The following is a 16,604-nucleotide window of genomic DNA, read 5'->3' as shown; positions in this document are numbered from 1 at the left end:
ATTGATCACTATGCATTGGAAAAGAAGCAACTTATCTTTCTTTTGTTTTTTGGAAATATCTGATTAACTCAAATCTTCCTCTATATCGGGACACATATGAAAATAGGGCAGGAAGAATGTGAAATTTACTAATGTATGGGCAAAATGATTTGAGGAACCATCCATTGCTGTTAACAAGGGCCACTGATATATGTTCCAATGGCATCAGTTGAGGCTTCCTAAGCCCTTGTACACACGGTCGGACATTCCGACAACCAAATCCGTCGGATTTTGTCCGACAGATTTTGTACGATGGATTTTGTCTGATGGATTTTGTCCGAAACTGTTGCATACACATAGTCGGACAAAGTTGTCATAAAATCCAATCGTACTTAACGTGATGACGTTATTTCATTAGGACGGGACTACGTTCAGGCTAGTAGCCAATATCTTTGGTCTAGGAATTTTTTATTTTTTTATTTTTTTAAATTAAAATCACTTTATTTGTACACAACAATCAAACTCTTATTAACTTAAGCGTATATTACAGCATTCATATACAGAACACAACATACAGCCAGTCGGTCAAATGTCCTTTTCTTGGGTGTGCTTCTTGTATTGCTCAAGTAAATGCTTCTTGTATGCCGTCTGATTCTGCCAGAGCTCTGCAGCATGTGCATTCAAGGGACTGTCGTTATTTGGCTCTCCAAGAAGGCTTTGTAGGGAGAGTAATATGGTCCGAACATCGTACAGAGCATTTATCTTTTAGAATGTCCAAGCAGATGTTTCCATGACTGTCTACGTTAGGGTGGAAGCATGGGGTAATAAACTTCACAGCTGGTGCATTGTAGGGGTAGCCACTTGGGAATTCCAGAAAAAGCTTGTACCTTAAATTCTCATAAACTGTTCCCACAGCACCATCAATTGTGCCAATCCATTTGAACAGGTTGTACGACTCTGGGAAAGCAGAGATTCCTTTATCACCAGACATCATTAATGTCATCAGTTCCTGCTGTAACCTCTTGCCAACAGAGCCCCGAGCAGCCTGAGCCCCGGACTCCCGTGCTTTCCTCTGGGCAGCGGAATTGGCGGCGCCCGGGTCCATGTTCTGAGAGGCCATTTATTATTCTAGGATTAGGCGATTGGTCTAGGAATTTGATCTGAGCATGTGTGGCACTTTGTCCGATCGGAATTTTTTACACATGATCGGAAAAAGTCCGATCGGATAATGTTGTTGGAAAAATTTAAAGCCCAGCTGGAAAACTTGGTCCGTCGGATACTCTGACAGAAACAGTTCAATGGAGCCCACACACTGTCGGATTATCCGACAACATGGTCCTATCGGACATTGTCCATCGGAATGTCCGACCGTGTATGCAAGGGCTAAGGCCTTTTCAGGCAGTGATCATCCGCCTGTTTTAACTACACTCAGCCACCCACGTGAAAGAGGCCAAAGTCATGTATGGGAGCAGACGAGCATTTCCAGGGAAATTGTGATGCAAAATGAGGGAAAAAAAAGAAAATTTCCTTTGTTCAGTTTTGTTTTAACACAGACATTCGTTAGCTTTAGTTTAGTATTTGGTTTAGCAATGAATGGTCACACATGTGCTATCTCCTTAATTATGCAAAATATTGGCAAAACATTGTATTATCCATATTACATATTAATCCACTATAGCATGTTCTGGAACCATACAACATCTGTGATATTACACTTTAAGTATCTGGCACTATTTGTATAGTAAACATAAAAACAGTTCAATTACCACACCAATGATCGCAGTTTAAGATAGATTAAACACAACAGTAATATATTCCTCTGAAGGAAAAATATATTGAATTATTCTTGGAGAAAAACACTGCATAGTAAAAACATTTCGGCTGGAAATTAATTTAGAGTTAATTGCTTGGGAGGTATAAATATTATTTTATTACTTGCAATGTTGTTATTAGGTAAAAAGTAGAAGAAAGAAAGAGGTCGGGCTTACCAATAACATCCCTATTATGTAGTTGTGTCTATCCCAACTGCGATTTTGTGACATGGTGGCATGTAATTTATCTTCTTCTCTTGGTAAATGACCCTCGAAGACTTACATGCATGTCTGTTCTTTCCTATTGCAGCACCGTGTATTGTCAGCGGCACAATTAATATTTACATACTGCTGTGCCATATAGGGCATGCGATTCACTGAGAAAATGTCACCTTTAGATCATAAACATCGTTGAGTGGAGATTTCAGCATTTATCCTGGATATGACATGCTGTTATTTGTTAGATAGTCAGTAGGCTTAACAAACTCCAGTTATGCATATGGACAAATGGCCACATACTGGGATCAGAGGCTGGGGACAGAATTGTGAAGGAAGTAATCCTTCTTTGTAAAAAGAAAATGAACAAAAAATGACAACAGTGGCAGTAATAATAAGTAGCAATCTAGAGTGTAACTACATGGGGGATGAGGCCATGTGATCCAAGTATAAGCGCTGGGCCTCTTCTTCAAGCTGTGTTTTCTTTTTATAAAAATGAAAGTGGCGTTTCACTGAAGTGTATTTAAACTCAAAAACCAAAAATGTATTATGAGCTTACCAGTCTTTACATGTGGTGGCTGCATTAGTATTTTTTCAAACAGTTTTTTCTCAATCACTGTGTATAGAAACTCACGGACACATATGTGCGGCATGTGGGAATTAACCGGAAGGTTTACCCCTCTTCATGACCAGGCCATTTTTTGTGATACGACACTGCATTATTTTTATAAAATGCATGTCTTTTTTTTTCCCCACAAATAGAGCTTTCTTTTGGTGGTAATTGATCACCTCTGTGGTTTTTATTTTTTGCGCTATAAACAAAAATAGAGCGACAATTTTGAAAAAAAAAAACAATTTTTTTTACCTTCTGCTATGAAACATTCCAAATAAAAAAAAAAAAAAAAAAACTCTTGATTTCTTCATCAGTTTAGGTCAATATGTAGTCTATACATATACTGTATTGGATTAAAAAAAATCCCAATATGTGTATATTGATTGGTTTGCGCAAAGGTTATAGTGACTACAAACTATGGTATATTTTTATTTTTAATTTTTTTTACTAGTAATGATGTCAATCAGTGACTTATAGCGGGACTGCAATATTGCGGCAGACAAATCAGAAACCTGACACTTTTTGGGGACCAGTGACACTAATACAGTGATAAGTGCTAAAAAATATGCAGTTACTGTACTAATAACACTGGCAGGGAAGGGGTTAACATCAGGGGTGCTCAAAGGGTTAAATGTGTTCCCCATGTGTACTTACTAACTGGGGGGAGGTGCTCTGACTCGGGAATGTAAAGATCTGTGTCCCCGCTTAGCAGGAACACAGGATCAGCACAGTCCCCTATCACAGGACGGTGGTCTGCCTTGTTTACATAGGCAGTCTGCTGTTCTGCCTTTTTCCTGAACGATCAGCTGGACATCATGTCCGCCAGACCCGCTGATTGACTCCCGCTGTGTCCAATCACAGCGGGAGTGGCTCGCCAGAGGTGCCCACGCGCATCGCAGACCCAGAAGTGTCAGATCACGTACTAGGCATGTGATCTGGTACAGAGCGGCCACCCTGCCATAATAAATGTGCATGGGGCGACCGCTAAGCAGTTAAAACCCATCCTTTTTTCCAACTCACATATGCGTTATGTGGACTGCAACATGCAATTCATGTATTTCCCCTTTCATTAATATTATGCATGAGATTGTGACAGAGGCATAACTAGAACCTTCAGGGCCACGGCGCAAGAAACCACTAGGGACCCGCTTGACCGCCTGGGCCGTTTCCATTGGTCCCAGGGCTCCACCCTTTGGTTCCAGGGCCCTTCCCTCCAGGTCTAGGGCCCTTTACCCTTTAAATCCTTTAACCACTTGACCTCCAAAAGATTTACCCCCCTTCATGACCAGGACATTTTTTGCGGTACGGGACTGCGTTATTTTAACTGACAATTGCACCCAAATAAAATGTATATAATTTTTTCCCCCCAAAAATAGAGATTTCTTTTGGTGGTATTTGATCACCACTGCATTTTTTTATTATTTTATGCTATAAACAAAAAAAGACTAACAATTTTGAAAAAAAAAAATAAAAATTTTTTTACTTTCTGCAATAAAACATATCCAATAAAAAATAAATAAATACATTTCTTCATAAATTTAGGCCAATATGTAATCTGCTACATATTCTTGGTAAAAAAATCCCAATAAGCGGATATTGATCGGTTTACACAAACCTTATAGTGTCTACAAACTATGGTATATATATTTATGAAATTAGTATTTCTTTTATACTAGTAATGGTGGCCATCAATCGGACACTAACACTTTTGACACTTTGCGGGGACCAGTGACACTAATTCAGTGATCAGTGCTAAAAATATGCACTGTCACTGTACTAATGACACTGTTTGGAAAGGGGTTAAACATGTAGGGCAAGCAAAGGGTAAACTGTGTGCATCCCACGAATTTGGGGTTGCAGTAGCGTGAATCAGCTCCTGTAGCGGGACCCTTTCTCATTTTCTACAGCAGGTCCCCTTCCTGCTGCCCCCCCCCCACGCTGAACGCCAGGGCCCAGTGCAAGTGTGATGTTTGCGACCCTGGCCAGCTCCACCGGAGTGTGGTAAAAAAGCATAAAGGTTTATTAGTGTTTATATTTTTTTCCAATGTTATCCCAGGTTCCTACTGTAAATATGGATGAGCCAACCAATCCAACAGTTTGAGGCACTTATTTTCTGCTCCTAGAAAACTGATTATCTCATGTTGTTTTGCTGCTGTATATTAGGGATGAACTCGATGTTCGAACGTAAGTTTGATTCGAACATCTGGTGTTCGCCCGTTTGTCGACTAACAAACAATTTGGGGTGTTTGCGGCAAATTCGAAAGCTGCTGAACACCCTTTAAAAGTCTATGGGAGAAATCAAAAGTGCTAATTTTAAAAGCCTGGTAATGGACTGTGGGGGAATCTCATGCCATTTTTGTCAATGGCTTTTATGTGTATTGTCAGGACAATTCATTATAGCCACGAGTACTTTTAAATTACTTTTTTTCCTTTTGAAATGTAATTTTGCTCTTGGACTGTTCTAAACACGGGAAACATGCTCCACTTTACAGGCATACTATAGACACCCCCAGGTACGACATTTAAAGGAATATTTCACTTTTATTGTTTCACTTTAAGCATTATTAAAATCACTGCTCCCCAAAAAAATTACAGTTTTTAAAACTTTTTTTTTTGCATTGATACATGTCCCCGGGGCAGGACCCAGGTCCCCAAACACTTTTTATGACAATACCATGCATATAAGCCTTTAACATTTTGATTATTTTGATTATTCATGTTTGTGCCCCATAGACTTTTGCCTGTTTGCATGTTTTGCTGCAAACCGAACCGGGGGGTGTGAGGCTCATCCCTACTGCATATGCACCTAATGCAACTTTAAGGCTGATTTACTAAAGGAGGATAGCATGTTCACTCAGGAAAGTTCAACTTTGTTCACATAAATTAAGAACCCACGTAAAAAGCAAAATCATGTTTATTTTATCAGCACATGGTTTGGTATTCAAAATGAATGCAGCTACAAATTTATTTATTCAAAGACCTCAACTCCTGAAGGCTTCTTTCATATGGGTGAAAGGGTGGAAAAAACAGGCAGTTGAGCTGCTGTTTTATTGCATGCTGGCCATTAACTTTTATACTGGGTACACATGATCGGACTTTGCCGGCGGGAAATGTTCAATGTGAGCTTGTTGTCAGAAAATCTGATCGTGTGTACAGGACATAAGACCTACTATACAGCAGGAGGGGGATGTTCACATGCATCAGCAATGCAGCTTCATATTAAACACTTTGAGATGAACGCTTATCGGTACCAATTGCCAAACTCGCCAATTTAAGTCAATGGGGCTGTGCTGTAACCACGAGCCAGATGCTTGGCTTGTAGTCACCACACATCAGTCCCATTTCCTGTTTGGCAAGAAAAAAAAATAGGCATTCAGGAGGCAGCAGAATAACCCCCTGAATGCCCGACAGCAGGTGCTTAGCTGCACTCCGAAAAGTGATCCATTGCAGATTCACTTTTCAGAGAAAGAGTAATTTGAACCTAGCCTTGGGAAAACAACCCCAGGCATCCCTACTCTTTGATATAAGAAATTGCTTTCCCATTGTGTACAGTATATACAGTAATAATTAGAGGTGAAGTAAATGGGCTCTTCCATATAAAAATAGTCAGTCCACAGAAGCTGACTGACAGGGGAAGTTAAAGAAGTGGAAGAAGATGGTAACAGCTGGTGATGTTAGGAAGAGAACTTTTTACAAATCAGCATCAGTGAGCCCTTGTACACACGGTCGGAGAATCAGTCGGAATGTGTCCTATCGGACCGTGTCGTCGGATAATCCGACTGTGTGTGGTATGCATTGGACTGATTCCATCAGAATATCTGTCGGACCCAATTTTCCAACATGTTGGAAATATTTCCCGACCAACTGGGCCAATCGGACATACTCCGGTCATGTGTAGAGAATTTTGATCGGACCAAGTGCCACGCATGCTCAGATCAAATTCCTACATCAAAGCTATTGGCTACTAGCCTGAATGTAGTCCCATTGTAACGAAATTACGTCATCACGTTCTGAAAGATCTGATTTTTTCTCCAACTTTGTCCGACCGTGTGTATGCAACAGTTTCGAACAAGATCCGACGGACAAAATCCGACGGGCAAAATCCGACGGATTTGGTTGTTGAAATCTCCGACCGTGTGTACAGGGGCTTAGAGTGTGGAAGCATTCAACAGAACCTATAAAGATAAAAGGTGATCTTGCGCGGTATTATTGAATCACTAAAAACACTTTGAAAAATACCCATGGGGGTTGATAAAGTGCAAAAAATATTGAACAGTAGAATATAATAGCTCCACTGAAAAGTGAATAAAGTGCAAAATAAGGTGCAAGCGATAAATGTATATATAAATATATGAGTGTCACAATAATGCTCAGTGACTGACACAAAATGTGCAAAAAATATATATAAAGGAGATCTCAAAAGAGAGCACATGAATAACGTCCTTCAAGGAGAATAAAAGTTTGAAAACTGGATAAGATGAAGACGGCAACAAAATAGCAAAAAAATAGCAAAAAAAGTCCACAAAGAACTCCACAGGTTGCCTCAAGTAAAAGTAGTCTCACAGAACTCTCACCTCATATATATGAAGACATTTGCATAAATGAATAAATGGGTCTTTCTACAGCATCCTTTTGGAACCTTTTCCTGCTCACATAGGCTGATATGGGGTCATTGACTACTTTTCAATCCTTATGCATCCTCCACAGAGCCACTCTGTTGGCGAAAGATGTGCTTGGAGACTGTATCTTCACAAAAGTAGACATTTATGCTGCGTATACATGACTGGACTTTCCGGCAGACTAGGTCCGAAGGGATTAGTCCGTCAGACAATTCGATCCTGTGTGGGCTAGTCCGAACGTTTTTAAAAAAAAATAAAAAATCAGACGGACCTAGAAATAGAACATGTTTCAAATATATCCAACTGACTCAATTCTGATGGACTAAAACGGGAAAATTGTTCGTCTGTGTGCTGGTCCGACGGATCAAATACGACGCAAGGGAAGCTATTGGCTACTGGCTATTGAATGTCCTTGTTTAGTCCCATTTACGTCATCACGTTCAAAATGATCGGACTTTCGAACAAACTTAGTCCGTTCGTGTGTGGCCAAGTCCATTCGTTCGGAAAGTCCATCGGAAACGCTGCCGAAAGTCCTTCGGGAAGACTGTCAGACCTAGTCTGCCGGAAAGTCTGGCCGTGTGTACGCAGCATTAGTGATCGCGGATAATTCATTAAAATTCATTCTTCAGAAAGGTATATGAAAAATATATACAAAATTCAATCGAATCTGCTGCTGTAATACTCTAAGCCCTTGTACACACGGTCGGACATTCTGACAACCAAATCTGTTGGATTTTGTCCGACAGATTTTGTCCGAAACTGTTGCATGCACACGGTCGGACAAAGTTGTCGGAAAATCTGATTGTACATAACGTGATGACGTTATTTCGTTACGATGGGACTACGTTCAGGCTAGTAGCCAATAGCTTTGGTCTAGGAATTTGATCTGAGCATGCGTGGCACTTTGTCCGTCGGAGTAGGCTGCACATGATCAGAGTATGTCCGATTGGAGCATGTTGTCGGAAAATTTTATAGACAAGTTGGAAAACTTGGTCCGACGGATATTGTACATAGCCCTTGTACACACGGTTGGAGATTCCAACGGAATGTGTCCGATCAGACCATATTGTCGGATAATCCGACTGTGTGTGGTCTCCATCGGACTGTTTCCATCGGAATATCCGAAGGACCAAGTTTTCCAACTTGTCTATAAAATTTTCCGACAACATGCTCTGATCGGACATACTCCGATCATGTGTAGCCTACTCTGATGGACAAAGTTCCACGCATGCTCAGATCAAATTCCTAGACCAAAGCTATTGGCTACTAGCCTGAAAGTAGTCCCGTCGTAACGAAATAATGTCATCACGTTATGTACAATCGGATTTTCCGACAACTTTGTCCGACCGCGTGTATGCAACAGTCGGACAAAAGGAGGGAATCTGTCATGAGATGAATGGATGCTATCATTGTTAATCTCTCCTTTTGAGAATGCTAGTTGCCTGGCTGTCAACTGGTACTTTCAATTTTATGCTGTGGGAGTTGCTGACCTGAAACAAATATAAAGACACATCAGGGCATCTAGCATTTTCAGAATAAGGTATATAATGGCAGCCCCCATACTTCTCTCAAGACAGGGTCACTTTCAAGCATCACCCCAGTCAAACCTTTTAGATAGAGCCCTTGTCAGCTTTTAAAACCATCTGTGCCCTTAACCTCCCTGGCGGTATCATTATTTCAGATTTTAGGTGCTGAAAGCGGTACCATTATTTTGCATGGAAATTTGGCGTTTTATATTGTAGGCCTGTAATTCTTAGAAATAATTCACTTAAATCCATCCAAACAAGAGTCTAATAGACATTATATATATATATATATATATATATATATATATATATATATATATATATATATATATATATATATATTTATGGTTCAGAGCCCTCTGACCGATACGGATAAGGATGACAAACAAGGTTAACATAAACTCGCTTACTTGAAATGGACCTGAAAGTGTGCCCTGGTCTAACGTACGGTATACCAAAATAAGGGGGCATACCCTAGATTGAGAAATGAGTATTAAATGAAATGAACATGAAATGAAGTGAAATGAGTACTCTCATGAGGAGTATAATGCTTGAGAAATGCCCTAAAAAGGGGGATGGGTGGGTGGGTATCGCGCACAGGAACCGACAAGGAAGACAGGCGAATGGGCTGGTTATATACCCCTCCGGGCTACTCCCATAATTCCAGGCCACCATACTGGCCTTCTTATTTATGGTTCAGAGCCCTCTGACCGATACGGATAAGGATGACAAACAAGGTTAACATAAACTCGCTTACTTGAAATGGACCTGAAAGTGTGCCCTGGTCTAACGTACGGTATACCAAAATAAGGGGGCAAAACATTCAGGTAGGGTTTGTGCTTTATTGTTTTTAGTTTTGTTACTGGGTGAGCTTGACAAAGGCCTGGGCCATCTCCACTTGTGGATTGGGTATGTAACGGGCAAAACAGGTGGACTTCCATCTGCCCAACTTCTTGATGACATGGTCCGGGACCCCTTGGCGGGAGGCTGTCGAGGCTGCTCCGATACGGAATGAATGTCCAGAGTAGTGAGTAGGATTGAGCTGAAGGATACGCAGGAGTATCCTGACATGTTCCATAAACCGGGCAGCGTTTAGAGGTTTAGTATGAAATGGCAGAAGCGGGCTCGTTTCTGGTTGATCGGCCAGAAGGGTCAACAAGCGGGTGAGAGTGGCGACCGGGCACCAGCGGTTGTTGGTCTTATAGAAATGTATGTCCGTACCAGAGCCAAGCTGCTGCGTTTTGGAGACTGCTAAGTGTAACATGAAATGGTCTTCGTAACGGACCAGGTGGCGTTTGCACAGCATGCGTGCTTTGGGGCTGTTACAAGTAAACTCATTTGGCCGTAAGAAGCCGTAGAAGGCCAGATGTATGGCTTCTTGTAAGATGACACTAGGGCGGAGACCGAAAGGTGATGTGGCCAGGACATCCAACATATTTCTAAAAATATCTCCTGTGATAAGCAGCCGTCTGGTCCTGGAGGGTCCTCGGTAGGGTCCTGGAGGTACGTGAAATGTTGTACACCGGCCAGGTATAGCCGGATCGTATTATAGGATAATGCCATCTCCGAGTGGCAGTAGAAAATGAAGGCCAGGACTTGCTTGACACGGGACGTCTCTGTGCTGTGACGTGCCATGAAGCAGTTAAAGGCCCTCCAGGCCGTTTGGTAGGCCTTGAGGGTATTATGTGAGAGGGAGAGATTGATGAGCTGGGTTGCCGCTAGGAGGTGTGGGGCTAGTCCAGGGTCAGCTGAGACCAGTCCGGGATAGCTGCTGATGTTGGTCCGGCTCCGGGCACCTGATCAAAAAATGTGTATGACTCCCCGACACCGGGCTACATGCAGCAAGATCCACGTGAGTGACTGCGCGAAAGTGTTAAAGAGCCAGGGGCTGCTTTTGGACCCGAATGTCAGTTTGGTGGCAAAATAGTACAGCTCCCTCCACTTGATGCCATGCCAGCACCAGAGAGATGGATGGATGGGAAGGAGCTTGAAAGCATCCGAGATGTCGGCCTTGGAGAGCCAGGTGCCCGTGCCTGTTTCGAGAATGGCCTGGATGGCCGTGTCTACGGATGCATACTTAAGAGAGAACTCCTCGGAGGGGATGAGGGAATTAAGACTGGGGACAGAAGAGGAATGAGGCGCTGACAAATCGTACACCAATCTGAGTTTATTTGAGAACTTGCCCTTGACAAGCCCAATAGGGCTGACTCTCCAAGTGTTGAATGGGGGCTGGGTGAAAGGGCCTATTTTAAAGTTCTGGTCTAACTCTGTCTGTAGGAGTTGATCAATGGCTCGTTCATCAATGGCTGCTGACCGCAGGTTCCGGCATTCGTGCGTGAGGTGAGGGAGAGAGATAAGTCCAGTGTGAAAGCCTTGAGTGAAGCCCTGAACAAGGTAGACAGATAGTGAGGGAGTGGGATGAGCTGTAAGGTAGATGCTGAGCCATGAGACGTCGACCCGGGTCAGTCAAGATTTCTTAAGCTGTTTGACTTCGCACATAAGCCTGGGATGAGCCCTATGACACTGCGTGCATATGTGGAGCAGCCTGCATTGACTAAAATTACATGACCCGCTATTGTAGTTGTTGCAGATTGCTGCACCTCCCATGGTCTTGACCGGGCTCCCAAATTTATCTATCTGCGGCAGGCGTGCCGGCGCCTGTGGGCCCTGAGCAGTACCTGAAGCAGAAGGATTGTCTGAGGGCCGGGCTGTCACTGAGTTAGCGCACCAGGTAGCGGTATGGGTAGCCGACTGGCAAATTTCACAGAGACCGTAGACCCGCGAAGTGGCGGCAAAATAGCTCGGTATCCATGGCGCTCCAGTCAGTAGGCGTCTGGAATTGGAAGAGCCTGGCGGCCGCTTTAGCGGAAAAGGAGCGGTGGTAGTCATTAAACGAAAAACCCCCGTATTTGTAACCTAGATCTACTATTGGATGGAGGTAGCGATCCAGCTCCTCCCTCCTGTTGGGGGAGGCTGAGCAGACGATATCCATCAACATGCCGAAGGCCAACGTAAATTCGGTGACCGAAAGCTTTCTGTCCAGCCTGGGGTCTTTGGCCTTGAGGACCACTGACACGTCCCCCCATGTATAAGCTTTGTTCTCCGCAAGCTCGTGGATGGAGATGAGTAGAGAAGCCAGATTGACGTCCTTGCCCTCTAGGATGTCCTTCCTGATGCTGACCGATACCAGATGAGAAGGGTACACAACTGACATACACCCGGTGATACCTGTGAGTGGGCTAGTCACTGCCTGGGCTGCTGGTACTGGAGGAGAAACGGGCGGGCGGGTCTCGAGGAGGGCCACCCGATTCTGGACCTCTGACATTGAGGTCGCCAGGGAAGATACCAGGGTATGCAGTTGCGAAATTGAGGAGGCGATAGAACCCAGGGAGGCCTGCTGGGCACTAGCTTCTGCCACAGCTGGGGGAGGAAAGAGGAGCCTGAAAAGCTCGGCCTTTCTGGCTGTTGCCGGAAAGGGTACACCTCTGCGCCTCAGCTCAGCTGTCAGTCTGGGAATGGTCCATGCTCTGGGGGACCGCTGGCTGCCACTCTCTGAGACTGGAGATGGAGATAATGGGGCTGTGAGATCCTCACTGCCGGCCCGGGACATGGTGGCGTAATCCAGGCCTAGGCGAGCCTACTTGTCCTCGGGTTTGGGTTTTCTTCTAAGCGGAATCCTACATAAGGGTGACATGGATTACAAGACTCGTTGGTGACTCCTGAAGAAATACATACTTGATGAGAAGGACGCTTCCGCTCATGTGCGTTTCCTTCATAGATGTTTTTTTTTTTTCCTTACCTAAGGAGGCACCGTCCGACCAGGTGCAGGGTGGACCTACTGAAACTCGACTGACCTGAGAACATGAAGGTGAAGTTTGTTTGAGAGTTCAATACCTAAACAGAGATGGCTAGCTAAATAGTGACTTCATGGAGGTGAGATTTTGAAATGGAAATGAAATGAAATGAAATGAAATGAGACAAACAAACAAATGAAACGTTGCCTTTTGAATGAAACGCCTACCATGACAGAGATGCGATTTGGTCGCATCGCAGATGCAACTGACAGCGAACCGAACTCTGGAGCATGTATTGAAATTGAGGCAATCTTAGTGAAATGAGGCCGATGAGCAAGGCCCCCCGGCCGGAATCAAAACATTGAAAAAACAACTGGATTCAAACCGGGAAGCAGTACGTGACAGTGAAATGAGTGAATCTGCCATGACAGAGGTCCGGATCGCCATGCCGCAATCTTGCGACCGAGCACAAAACGGGTTCTGGAGCATGTACTGAAATGAGGCCTGTCCTAGGGCACGCCGAGACGAATTTGGTACACAGGTGTGACTATTCATACCGGAGCGTGATAGGTGAGATGAAATGATACCCATGACAAAGACAAAAATCAGAGGGTGAGCCCATGAAATGAAAAATTGAATCCTGTCTTTGGAGCATGTACTGAAATGAGGCGTAAACAGCTGGGCACACCGGAACAAATCGGTGCATCAATAAATGCAACAGGATTCTAATCGGAGCGTGATAAGTGACAGAAATGACATGCCATGACAGAGACAAGAATCAACGACTGGACTGATGGTTGTAACAAAGAATCCGTCTCTGGAGCATGTACTGAAATGAGGCGTAAACAGCTGGGCACACCGGAACGAATCAGTGCATCAATGAATGCGACAGGATTCGAATCGGAGCGTAATAAGTGACAGAAATGATATGCCATGACAAAGACTGGAATCAGGGACTGTGCCTGAACCTGTGAGTGAATCCGTCTCTGGAGCATGTACAGAAATTAGGCTGAAAACTGGGGCACTTCGAAGCGAATCGGTGCATCGGGGATGCGACAAGATTCGAACCGGAGCGCGGTAAGTGACAGAAATGAGCGAATGATTCGAAATGATATGAAATGATTTGAAATGATTCGGAAATGACATGAAATCATTTGAAATGATTAGAAATGAAATGAAAAATGATTGAAATTATTCGAAATGACATGAAAACGATTGAAATGATTCAAACGAAAAATGATTGAAATGATTCAAATTATATGAAATGACACAAAATGATTTTGGAATGACCCGACAAGGCTTGAAACGACTCGTAACGATTGAAACGACTCGAAATGAATTTGATCCGGACTGCTTGACTTTGACATGACGAGCAGTCGGCTGTGATCTCGAAATGATTCGAACGATTTGAATACTTTAAAAAATGATTGGGGAGTAGTTCGACTAGAAATGTAAAGCCTACGAAATGAAGTGCCTGATGTAGCATGACCGACATGTCACGGATAGGTGATAACGACTTCTCTTCGAAAAGAGGAGTAGTGACATGAGGTAACAAGTACGGGTGACATGATTTAAAAACGTTCGTGAAATGTAAAGTGAGAGGTTCGTGAGTTCAGGATATCGTGTTTAAGTGACATAGAAAAACATGAAATGAAAAATGGGTGCCGAAGCCCTACCTGCGACAGCCGGCCCAGATGCGTTGTATGACAACGGCAATTTCTTTGAGTATGCGACACTCAGACGGGGAAAACACACGAACGCTTATGAAGACAAGACAACTGACAACACAGACACGATCGGGACTAACAAACACGGGAACTCACGAACACAACTCACTGCGTATGGTCTCGAACAGTCGGCCCTTGATCTCTGACGTATCAGATATCGCGCACAGGAACCGACAAGGAAGACAGGCGAACGGGCTGGTTATATACCCCTCCGGGCTCCTCCCATAATTCCAGGCCACCATACTGGCCTTCTTATATATATATATATATATATATATATATATATATATAAAATAAAATAAATAATTGTAACAAATAATAATATAATAATAATAAAAATGATTCAATAATGTAATCAAATCAAAAACACTGAAATTTGGCAAAGACTACAGGGGTCATCACTCAACCTTCCCCTGAGAAAGCTCTATTGAGCATTAATATGTCTACATTTCCCATGCCTATGAGAGCTATAGCAATGCACATGCTGTTGGCTGCTAGATCTCTAATAGTTTACAGATGGAAATCAAGTCATATCCCTTCTATTCAAGAACTAATCTTGAAAGTTAACACTATCGCAGAATATAAGAGAATTCTAGCGTACAGAGATGGTTGTGGTGCAAAATATGTATCTATTTGGTCGGCCTGGACTTCAGGTTTCCGTGCAGTATAGGAATTTTAAGGATCTGGGTAGTTGTTCATGGTTCGGTACTGTATTATCCAACTTTCTTTTCTCTCTTTATCCCTCCCCTCTTTCCCTCTTGGTTTAGGTGATCAGTTTGTTATCACCAGGCCTAAGTTAATACAGCAGTGAAATACGAACTGTAAGTGACTTGATTGTAAACTTTGATGGCATTCACGGGATAGACAACATTATTATCTCAAATGATTATTGATTATATGCTCAGGTCGTACATGCATTGTTATTATTGAAGTATGGAGTAAGACTGTTGAAGTGCTTTTGGATTAATGTAAATCTCTACTATATCCATGATCTTGCCACATGTATGCTTTCATTGCTTTTGAAAATTCTCAATAAAAACTATTGAAATAAAAAACACTAAAATTTGCTCAGGTGCAGAATTGTTGCTGTCATTACTTTTAGTGTTTGATGACAAATTTCCCCACAAATCACTATCGTGATTCTAATTTATTATCGCTGTTTTCTAGCTGGTCTATAACCATTTTTTGGTTGCTATGGACAATCTCCAGTTTCCTGGCATAAAGAACAGTATTTATAATATAAAACTGCATGCAGAACACTGGACAAACCACTAGGGACAAAGGGGATGTGTAATTGTTTGATACGGTACTGTAATCTGTAAGATTACAGTATACTGTATCTATACTGTGTTTTTCATAGTTGCCAACTGTCCCGAATTTCCCGGGACATTCCCACGATTAGGACATTTGTCCTGAATTAATTTTGTACCGGGAAATGTCCCGGGAAATTCGGTTTGTCCCGGGAAATTGAATTCCCAGTTTTTTTGCCGCCGGCCGCTAGAGGTCGGCGGCCGGGGGAGAGAATGTCTCCGCCGGCCGCCATTTTTAAGAAGACCAGAAGTTGGTCTACACCTGTGGCGCCGCCCACCCTCGTTGCCAGTGTGTGTCAGTGTAAAGTGCAGTGGGCGGCGCCACAGTTAAACGTCTCCGCGCGGCAACGGCGGCCAGTCTGTCACTGTAGATGTCGGGGCGGGGGCCAGTCGGATGTCAGGGCCAGTCATGGTATGTGGATGTCGGGACCAGTCTGTAGATGTGGGGGGCCAGTCTATGGATGTGGGGGGCCAGTCTGTGGATGTCGGGGGCCAGTGGTATGTCGGGGGCAAGTCTGTGGATGTGGGGGGCCAATGGTATGTCGGGGGCCAGTCTGTGGATGTGGGGGGCCGGTCTGTGGATGTCGGGGGCCAGTCTGTGGATGTCGGAGGCCAGTGGTATGTTGGGGGCCAGTGGTATGTATGTGGGGGCAGGTCTGTGGAGTATGTGGGGGCAGGTCTGTTGAGTGTGTGGGGGCAGGTCTGTGGAGTATGTGGGGGCAGGTCTGTGGAGTATGTGGGGGGGGGTCTGTGGAGTAAGTTGGGGGCGGTCTGTGGATGTGGGGGGGGGTGGTCTGTGGATGTTAGTGGGTCACCAGATGTAAGGAGGGGCTCCGCTGATGGACACAGATGTGAGGAAGGTACCTCTGATGGGGCACCTAATGTAAGGACAGACTCCGCTTGGGATACCTGATGGCATCTGGTGGCAGGCAATGTGGCTAGTGACGCGCTCATGGCTCCCACTGATTCTGCATTATGGTGAGTTGAATGAGTTCATTTCATATTACCA

At 43.7% G+C, this 16,604-nt stretch overlaps 1 pseudogene; it reads right to left on the bottom strand.

Annotated features, from left to right (window-relative positions):
• Nucleotides 1-453: 453 nt before the first annotated feature.
• LOC143963046 (ubiquitin-conjugating enzyme E2 C pseudogene) lies at nucleotides 454-1,115 on the bottom strand (annotated as a pseudogene).
• Nucleotides 1,116-16,604: the final 15,489 nt, after the last annotated feature.

This window comes from Lithobates pipiens, unplaced genomic scaffold (genome assembly GCF_037356315.1).
Source record: "Lithobates pipiens isolate NorthernLeopardFrog02 unplaced genomic scaffold, aLitPip1_a1.2 Scaffold_8, whole genome shotgun sequence".
In the NCBI taxonomy this organism is placed as follows: Eukaryota; Metazoa; Chordata; class Amphibia; order Anura; family Ranidae; genus Lithobates; species Lithobates pipiens.
Note: the sequence above shows the minus strand (reverse complement) of the source record. Positions and strands in the feature narration are given on the sequence as shown.